The sequence below is a fragment of the Cololabis saira genome, chromosome 1, assembly GCF_033807715.1.
Source record: "Cololabis saira isolate AMF1-May2022 chromosome 1, fColSai1.1, whole genome shotgun sequence".
In the NCBI taxonomy this organism is placed as follows: Eukaryota; Metazoa; Chordata; class Actinopteri; order Beloniformes; family Belonidae; genus Cololabis; species Cololabis saira.
Genome location: NC_084587.1, coordinates 22,452,650 through 22,463,357, shown reverse-complemented (window position 1 = coordinate 22,463,357; position 10,708 = coordinate 22,452,650).

Here is a 10,708-nt window from a genome sequence, read left to right as displayed (position 1 = left end):
AATGACAAGAATGTGGAAACTCCGACTATTTTGAATCCCAGGGCTGGGACTCTTGGGGTCGGAAATGACTACTGGCAGCTGTGGAGGTGGCGTCTTTGAAGCCTTAAGTATTACCAGGGACTGATCAGAGTCCAATCAGTTGTATTAAGCTCAAAGCAGAGACCATGTCTGGATGCCTGGTGGCCCGCTCACTTTCCAGACACACAGTGACACATGGTTGTGTATCCACAACTGTCGGTGACATTACTTTGACTATATTCCCAGAGGCCTGCTCTCATCTTTCCTGTAACAACTGTCTTACCCATACATTACCTTTACCATAAACCGTCTCTTCATGATTTGTAGTATGTTGACTTTTTTCCCCTGTCAAGCAAAATGTGTCCCTGCACAAAATGAAACTGCACACATTTTGCTTCAACGCTGCCTCTGCCTGATTGATGAACATCAGCTGTTAAAAACTATTTCATAAGTTGATATTATTAGCCTCCTCGCAGCATCACTGACGTTACCAAACTGTTGCATTTGCACATTCATGCATTCCCGTATGAAGGCCAGACATTACTTAACTAATTTTAGAGAAACCTGGATGGCATCAATTCCTTGTTCCTTCCTCCATATGTTTTGTGAAGCAAAACCCAAAATCTAAGAACGAAAACCCGGAATTTGTAACCGAGAGTGCCAGCCAAGAATGACGTCAGAGCGCTAAAACCCTGCTCGTCTTGGTCATGGAGCACCAGCAAGCGGAGATAAGTTGTTAAAGGTATTGTGACATCATTTTTAACATGCTTTTAACACTATTAAAAGTCTTGGGCAACATCCCTCAAATGTGTCTAAAAGAGTGTAACAAGAAAAACTTCACTCTAGTAATCTTTTCCTGGCTTTTTATTACAGTGTTTTTTTGCGCCGTGAAAAATGCTTCCTTTCCCCCCTTTCCTGTCAATCATTGCTCCGCTCCTCCTCCAAACCTCCTCCTCCTCCAGCCATACGCTCACAGCGGCGTCGGAGCGACAGGCGAAGCATGCACGGAAAAGCAGGAGGGCGAACCACAGCAAACAATCATAAAAATAAAGGCATGCAAGCAGCACTGTCCCCTTATCTTAAGTCCAGTCAGTGGCCGCGGGTCTTCTTAGCAGTTTTCCTCCGGTGATTAGAACAAAAGAGGCGTGTTAAGCCTCATTTATGGTTCCGCGTTAAATCGACGCAGAGCCTACGCCGTAGGGTTCAGCGTATGGTGCGCGTCGCCGCGTAACCCTACGCCGTAGGCTCTGCGTCGGTGTAACGCGGAACCATAAATCAGCCTTTATGGTGCGCTGGAGAGGAGAGGAGACAGGGAGCTGGGTGGAGGGGGCGGTGATTTAGCGGATCGTTACGTAACGATCCGCCACCAAACCACATGCGCCGTTTTTGCATAGTTATGCGGAAAATCCCAGAAAGCACACAATACACTGAATGTTAAAAGTTCGTTGTTTTTTGGGTGTAATTGATGTCAAGACACCCAACAAAACACAAAAAATCAAGAAAAATGTGTTTTTCATGTCACAATCCCTTTAATGTCTGTCCCTTCTTTTTTTGTAGATTATCAATTTGGCGCTGTGTCGTCAATAATGGACCTGAGCATCTTCGCTCAAAGGGTCAGAATTCTTTTTATCTAAACTAAAACAACAAAGGACATTTTTAGCCAATTCCTTAGGGTCCATTGAGCTTATTTTACAATCATCACATATTGGTGTTGCCAGGAAGGGGTCAGTAGAGACCAGGCCAGCCAGGTGGAAGTACCAACGGACTTGGAAGGAATTGACTCTACCATTGGAAAGGCATGTAACCAGTCAGAGAAATGAAGGAGGTTACGTGGGCGGTGCTAAAACCGGACTACAATCAACAGAAGTCATTGTATGAGGCCCACCCATGCCCCGTTGGGATTGGTTTGGCATGTTCTGCACCAACGGGGCGACCAGACTCATTTCATTAAAGAGAATTTTCTCGAAGTTAATGGCATGATTGACCAGGCTACAGGGTGAACACTCACACTGTAAACCACAATGTTGAAAAAGAAAAAAAAAACAACTATATGATCGTTTTAGGCTCTGGTTGACTCTGGGGAGAGAGCAGCTTAAAGTAACTGAAAGCTATAAACTGGCATACTACCAATTCATTTTCAGTTCTGACTTATTCCACACAAACTCAGAACCCCACCCAACTCGTCACCTTTATTTTATCATATATGTCACCGCCACACATCAGCAAGTGAGGTGGAAAGAAACCATAAAACAGCTGTGCATGGTCTGGCTGGAATTAGCGCCAAACCTCACTCAGTCTCGCAGAATACGATTTAAGTAATTCCTGCCCGCCAGAGAGGACAGGGGGGAGATGTGATTAAATAAAAAAGAGAACAAAAAAAAGTCTGTAAACAGTAAAACAGGATGACAAACGTTGATGATGCTTAGCTCAGTGTGTGTCAGGTGCAGGAGTTGATCAGAGCAAGAGTTTCATACTCTTTCATCTACCAGTATGGAGAGGATTTCAAGTGCGTCTCAGTGCCAGAACTGCAGACCCCCCCCCCCCCCGCCCTTCTCCTGCACTTCTGACCACATTAGAAGTGTAGCGCACTGGTGGTCCTCGATACCTTAACTTGAAAGAGATGTCCCACAAATAGATCAGCTGTCCTTTAAAGCTCATTCTACAGTCTGCCTGCTCATAAAGTACAACATATCCATCACAGATGATGGAACTGAGTCACTCCACCGATGTTAAAATAAGTTCATACAGAACATATACAGTTTTATTATAGAAACATCATAAATGGGTTGCAAACTTTAATCCAAGCTTTTACTTAAAACTTTATAATAAGGATCAAAACATTTCCTTCATGGCCTTATAATTGATGGGGGGAAAAACATGTATTAGCTATTACCTAATGAAGGATTTAGGATTCAGTTTTTTTCAGCAGTTACGTGTTACTTTGTAATCAGTTAATGGTCAGTTGAATATTAAAAGGGTAAGGAAGAAATCAGGGTTACTTAATTACTGATGATTCATCAATTAGTATATTCCTCAAGTATTTTGAATAACTGTCTAACAGATGATGAGTAAAAAAAGAACTTTCATTTTTTCAATCCCAATAATTTTAAAATTAGGTTAGGTGATTTGACATGACTTCAAACCTTTTTTTTACCATTTTCAGTAAATACCTCATCACCATCTGTTACAAACAGACAAAAACACCCAACCAAGTGCAGCCTTTGCTGTGTAAACTGGAAATAACTCAGTGGGGGCACCTTGCTATCAGGAGACATGATGCCATCTAAACACTGCTAACCCTACTTTAAAGGCGCCACTACACAGAGCAGCTTTCAGTCATGAAGATTAGCCCGAAGCTTCCATCTGGCAGATGAAAGATGATGCTGTTGCCTCATGTCTTTCCTCCTTGGCTTACTGTTAACCCAGACCTGAATGCTCCAGACCCGCCAACTTTTTAAAACGTCCGGTTTAGCTACACTCGCTGATGATCAATTCATCCATTTAATTTGATCAGCTGCGGCTGGCTGACACTTTCCCTCTTAGTTCTTATGGAAGGACAAAGAGCGTGCTATGAGTTTCTTAGACTGCCTTTGGGTCTGTTTTTCGGGCTCAATTTGTGTTAAATAAACTCATTACGTATTACACAAGGTCTTATACGTCATGTGCTTATCTAAATGTCAAAGTATTTTGTTGCAGTTCACACAAGCCTTTACGGTATAATTATAGACCTGGTAAGACCTGGAGGATTTTTACATAATGTCCAGATACTTGAATTAAAAGAGGCCGTCATCTCTTTTTCATGTTTCTTTATTGTACTTTTAAATGACAACTTTTAGGATGACTTTAATCTTAGGCCTTTAAGTCTAGATAAGCTCTATGGGTGCACCATTCTTTAAAGGGTGCTTCCCTGATTTATGAGCCACTGCTTTCAGCACCACGAGCTACAAGAGATTTTACTTTGCGAATGCTTTTAACGGGTGACCCTCAGATGATCGACAGTCACGGGTCAAGGGGCGGCGAGGGTATGTAAAGGAGTCGTCCAGGTGTGAGAGGTTAAAGGTTGAATGCCAGAGATAAGGTCAGCAGATGGGACACCTGCAAGGACTTGATGATGAAAGCAGCGGAGAAAACAACGTAATAGATTCGATGGGAAAAACATGGCCTTTCAGGCTTAAACCCAAACTCTAGACCTTCGTTCTGACTTTCTGACACGTTTTTTTTTTGTTTTTTTGTTTTGATGTTTGCATAAGAGACTAAATGAATCTGGTATTGTTGTCATATTAAAGGATCAGTCAACTACTCTGATGATAAATTCTCTAAATGGACAAAAATACTGTATGTATGATAAAAGCAGCAATTGTGCTAGCATTTCAGATCTGTGGTGGAGAAGCCCTCCTCCCATGTAAAGCACATAATAAGAACATCCGTGCCCACTGTGGGTATAAGTGAGAACAGGCAGAAAATTCCACAGGAGACAAACTTTGCTGCAGATTGTTCTTATAGTCTTATTTAACGCATGTAGGTGGTAGCAGCTTTATTACACGCAGACTTTAGCTGCACAACAGCTGAACTCAACCCACGTCTGCAGAATGATCAAAACCTTTCTGTTTTTAAGGTTCAGGCGCAATGTGGGTGCCAGACCCGACTTAAACAAAAGTTACAGAGTTTCAAAGGAAACTGGACCAGTGTGGACACAATCTCAGACCTTGAAGTGACCTGCATCCTTGGCTTCAGAGATTCATCTGGTTTATGTCACAAAATCGTATGTTCCAATGTAATTTTTCATTCAGGAATAATCAATTGTGAATTATCTTAAAAGTCTGCTAACTATTACAAGAGATTTCCCTCTGCTTTTGTTAATTATCAACCTGAGTAAATTTGATTAGCCCAGATCTGGTTTTGCCAAAACTAACCCACAGTTCGTCAACAGGAGATCTTTTCTGCCCACAGTAATAAACTTCTGAAGAGACTTAAATTATGAGTACTGCAACAATTATTCCCCTTTGGGTATTAATAACATATTTTGAAAATTTGAATTTCAGATCTACAGTCCAGGACAGATCTGCTGGCACGCCTGGAAAAATCCTTAATGTATTCAGAAATAAAGGAAAATTAAACCAAAATATTTAGGACCTTATTGTTTTCACAAAATATCCAAAATTACTGAACACGACCAAAAAGGCTTTCGCGGAGTGAAATAAATGATCAAGAGATTATAAAGATACTGCACCCCCTTGACGAATTTGACAACATTCAAGATACTGATTAAACAAAAGAACAATCAGTGATTTCTACATTTAGTTTGAACTGTATTAAACTGGAGACAGTTTGAAGCCATAATATCTAGCATTTTGTGTTGTCAGCTTCATTTCAGGCTTGCAGCACGACGTGCAGGAGTAAAATGTGCCTCAGTGAATCACTACACAGTCGCATGAAGATCTGTATTCGGTGCTTTAGTTCTAGTTTTCATTTACACGTCTGTGCGTTTGTGTAGGAGCTACAGGAACATGTATGGTGCTGTCAAAGGCAACACGTCACTCTCGGCTTGCTTCTGCTTCTCTGTTCCTCGGTTGGGTCAAGGTAAACAACTGATGTCGGCTGGAGCGGACCACCTAAGTGTACGTTTCCTTGTGGGGATATCCTCTTAGCAAAGCGAGGAAATTTTCCGAAACACATTAAAAGAAGTTATGCAAATGGTTTACGGCAGCGCTCGTGTGGCTGTATTGTTATATTAATCTGTATACACTGTGGCTCATCTTGGCAGGAGCCTTTGTTTGTCTTCGGTCCTAATCTGCAAGGCTCATCTCGGGCTTACATCACTCAGAGTCAACAGAGTGACATCCGCCTCCGTCTTACTCCTAACAGAAGAGCTACCACTGGGGTCAGATGTTCTCTTTGAGTGCATGTGTTTATGTGCGTCAACCGAAAAAAAGAGCTATAAAAGAAAAGGTCAAACAGTTACCTTGACGTCTCTGCTGTTGTTCACAGGCCTCTGACCACTGCGGCACAGCAAATATCGCATTGGCTGCTTTTGTTATCGTTGATGCATCAGAAAGATACATAACACGGTTTAACAGCTTCATACAGCCAAAATTAGTGCTGCATTTTCTGATGATATATTTACTTTTGTAGGACAGACTTCTTGGCAAAAATCTCCTTCGCTTCAAAAAGGAAAAAGAAAGAGGGGCACATCTTGTGTTCGCTGCAGGCATGGCCCATTCTCCGAGTATGCTGTGTCTGCCAATCAGTTTATCACACATCCCTACAAAATAGGCTGAGGTATTGCAAAAGGACTAAGAAAACACATGAACCGTAATTATGTGTTGCTTGAAGATTTTTAACAAAAAGAAAAAAAAAATCGTACTTGCATGCGCACCTAAGCATAGACATTTCTGCACCTCTATGTTGTTAGACTCTTACAGCCAGTAATGATGAGGTCACTCAGGCTCAGTATTGCTTCAGAGGAAAATAAAGGAATCTAAAAACATGATTAAGATTAGATAGCTGTCGCCAAACTGTTCAGGTTCATTCCAAATGAGTTGTTGTCTGTGAATCCAGACATTAAAGCGGCCCAAAACAATACATTGCTCATGATTGATCCAAAGCAGTGATGAGGTTTTGCTTTTTGTTACACTTCGCAGCCTCTGCTGAGACATGGACTGCTAATGGTCTTACCTCAACTCTGAGGTCCCTGGTTCACTAGTTGGTCGACTGTGAAGGAAATCCTGGCTGCCCGCAAAGCTAACAAGCACTTGGTTGACACTCTTTTTGTATAATTCCTGAACCTATGTCCCAGATCCCTGGATAGGCGCCTCTGTTCATGATGGCTCTCATTAGATCTTCACAGCATCTTTCCTCACTCTGTAACTGTGCAATTACCACTGCAGCTCCTCACCTACTCTCCTCTGCTCCAAACCCAAGAGCCGCTGCATACCAAACGCTAAGTCAGACTTTGCACGTGCAACCTTTAGTCATAATTTAGGAATAATATGCTCCTGGATATCAAGTGGTCACTGGATTAAATCACTTATCTTCTGATTACATGCTTTCCTTTATCAGGATGCATTTCTTAGAATATGTCTAACATTGGATAATGTCTCAGTTTTCCTTCATATTTGTTGGGAATGCCCTTACAGAAGCTGGTGCCACAAATATTCCCTTCTCCTATGGTGATCTATGGTGATTTTGTATTTATCGGGAATGGATTTATGGCAGCTGGTGCCATGGTGACACATAGCTCTAACTATATAAACCAGTGGTCTGCAACCCTGATCCTCAGGACCCACTGAATGTCCTGCATGTGTGAGATGTTGCTCAGCCCCAGCGCACTCCTGATTGCATCACCATCAGCTTGCCATCAAGGTCTATGCTAGTCGGCCAATGGTCCACTGATTTGAGTCAGGTGTGTTGGAGCAGAGCAACATCTAACACCTGCAGGACAGTGGGGTTGAAGAACACTGACATAAACCTTACTTTATAGAGATTCCAATGTATATCTAATTTGGGATTCCTTGCTGTTTTGAGGTTAGTTCGTTGATCACCGCTTCTATGGAGCCAAATCAAGGCCAAAAGTTTTGCTAATTTGAAAATAAAATTTGAACCTGAAAATTATTTTTTTCAGTTTCAAATCTTTTTATTTCAGTTTCAAATCTTTTTTTCAGTTTCAAATCTTTTTTTTTCAGTTTCACGTCTTTTTTTTTTCAGTTTCACTTTTGGCCCCGATCTGGCGTGGGGGGCGTGGCATCAACTGAGAGGGGCGTGGCATCATGAGTGACAGCTTAACAGAGAAGGCGGGGGACGTTCCTCAGTCATGTTGCCTTCAGGAAACGTAGGTTGCAGAAGTATGATCAACACTGTATATACACCATATTCACGTGATTGGCAGTGGAAAAAACTGATATTAGTGACACATTTCTGTTTAAAAAGCTGTTTTAGACCGTACTTGGTAGTATGTGGAAGTGGGAAATGTCAAACTTTAAAGTGTGGCTGTTGAACTGTACAGTCTGGCATAGTTTATTGCTTTTATACTGCGATTGGTGCCAAGTACGGTGTAAAACAGCTTTTTAAACAGAAATGTGTCACTAATATCAGTTTTTTCCACTGCCAATCACGTGAATATAGTGTATATACAGTGTTGAATCATACTTCTACTGATAACTTCTGCAACCTACGTTTCCTGAAGGCAACATGACTGAAGAACGTCCCCCGCCTTCTCTGTTCTGCTGTCACTCATGATGCCACGCCCCTCTCAGTTGATGCCACGCCCCCCACGCCACATCGGGGCCAAAAGTCTGAAACTGAAAAAAAAGATGTGAAACTGAAAAAAAAGACGTGAAACTGAAAAAAAAGATTTGAAACTGAAAAAAAGATTTGAAACTGAAATAAAAAGATTTGAAACTGAAAAAAGATCTGATACTGAAAAAAATAAAATTGAAACTGTAAAAAAGAATTTTCAGGTTCAAATTTTATTTTCAAATTAGCAAAGCTTTTGGCCTTGATTTGGCTCCATACGCTTCCCAATATCTCAGTATAATCTATCTATATAATCTATGGGACCGATAAAGTCCGATCCTAACCATCGAATCGTGGATATACAGTATGTTCTAATGATGATAATGCATTTGTGTTAATTATAACATCAGTTAATTATTACATCTGGTAACAAACTGGACAAGGGCACTGAAAAGGAATTGCGGCCCCTGGTGACCTGTCCGGTGTGCACCCCTGCCGCTTACCCATAAGACAGCTGGGATGGGCTCCAGCCGACCTCTGTGACCCTGAATAGGATGAATCAGGGATGAGCATAATGGATGGGTGGAAATATAGCCTGTCTCCTTTCAGAAAATATTAGGATTTCACTCTCATCAAGGATACATTCAACGAAAAAAGACAAACGGTGTAAACATTTCCTTAGCAAATCTCTATTATCGTTTGCATGGCTAAGGGCTTTTTGGTGGTGCTGCCTCAACATTGCCAAAGCCTTAATCCTCGTTTTGGTACAGAGACTGCCTGTGGTGGTGGTGTGCTGTGTGCATCCTAATCTCTCCAAAGCTCTGTATCTAATGGCTGTGCTGCCTCTCTGTACACTGTGTACCTCCACATAAGCTACAGCCTAACAGGCATGACAAACGGGGTGAGAGGAAGAGGCTGTTACACAAACAGAGCAGGGAGGAAGGAAGCAAGGATGGAAAGAAAGAAGGAAAAAGGAGTTCATGATTTCATCTGAAAATATTTAACAATAAAAGTGTAGGGATTTTCACAACAGCAACCATAGGGTAGAAGTCGACTTTCAAAATAAAGACATGTATAATAATAAGAATTTCCCAGGATCAGAGGAATGATCAAAACTTCACTTCCAGGCTCACTTTTATTCCTCTATCATTGATTAGTTCAGTTTGTGCAATGAATTGTTAATGTTGGCATAAACTTTCCTTCAGTGGAGCAAATGTTAATCATTGGCTTGGGATTTAAAAAAATAAAATAAAAAATTATTACATTTCAATGTTGCTGAAATGCCCTGCAGAATTATGTCCTACTGCTCTTTTGATTTGAATGGAAAAGTAATAAGTAAAAAAACATATTTTGTCATATTCATGTTTAAAATAAACCTCAAAGAAAATTAAATCAATACAGATGAAGAAAAATATTAATATGGCAAATAATGCCACAGTCTGCAGAGAGGTGTAAAGCTTGAAATAATTGCATCCCCATAATTTAAATGTATATGCATAAATAACATAAATATAAATGCACCCAAAGATCTAAAGTCTTATCTATATCTAGATTTTCTTTTACACATTGTGACTCCTGCAATGCTGGTCATCCATCTCCTTTGTCTTTTTTAAAATTTCGTTAAAACGTCACCTCTCCCCAGTGAGTCTTACCTGTCGCCCCAGCACCCCGTGCTGCCCTCAGCCCTCTGTCGGGGTTTAGCATGTGTTAACATGACAGATTGAGCCCCAGTAGGAATCTTAATTGCATCATTTCATGGATGCGAGTCAGTGCGTGGTCTGGAGAGAGTAAACAAGCTTTGAATCCAGGAGCAGAAGGGCAGAAAGGGGAGAGAAGGGCACATGGAAGGAAGCTGTAGAAGAGGGTTCAGGTGAAAATTAAAGTGGACGTAAAGAATTGGAAAGTTCAGATTGTAAATAGCGAAAAAAAAACTCATATAAGGGAGTTGGAGCCACACCAAACCACACTAAATTAAGATCAACTCTGTGGTTGGTCATGTAATACAACGAACAGAGAAGCTGATGAGGGAAGAGGAAAAGCAGCAGCCTTAGTTGGAAAGTCATTAAAAGTAAGTGATCGGAAATAGGGAGTGTGAGATTTCAGCAGCCTCTGTCATGTTTTTCACTGGAAATACACACTAGAGTAAATACATGAAGTCACAAAATGCACTGCGCAGTTAGGGCCGGACAAAACCAGATATACACCTGAGAATCTCACAGGAATCCAGCTGAAAACAAGCACAAGTAAAAGAGGCCCAGAGCCAACACCAGATATGATATTCTCACAAAAATGCATATGCCGGAGCCAGGAGGCAGCGAAGCTCGCCTTCTAAATACCACATGACCAAAGTGAAAACTGTAGTCTTCCAGCAAAGGAGCCTTCCTTGATGAGACTTCAAAACTTAACAACTCTGGCAAATCCTACCAGACTCAGCAGTACGCACAACATACTTCACATT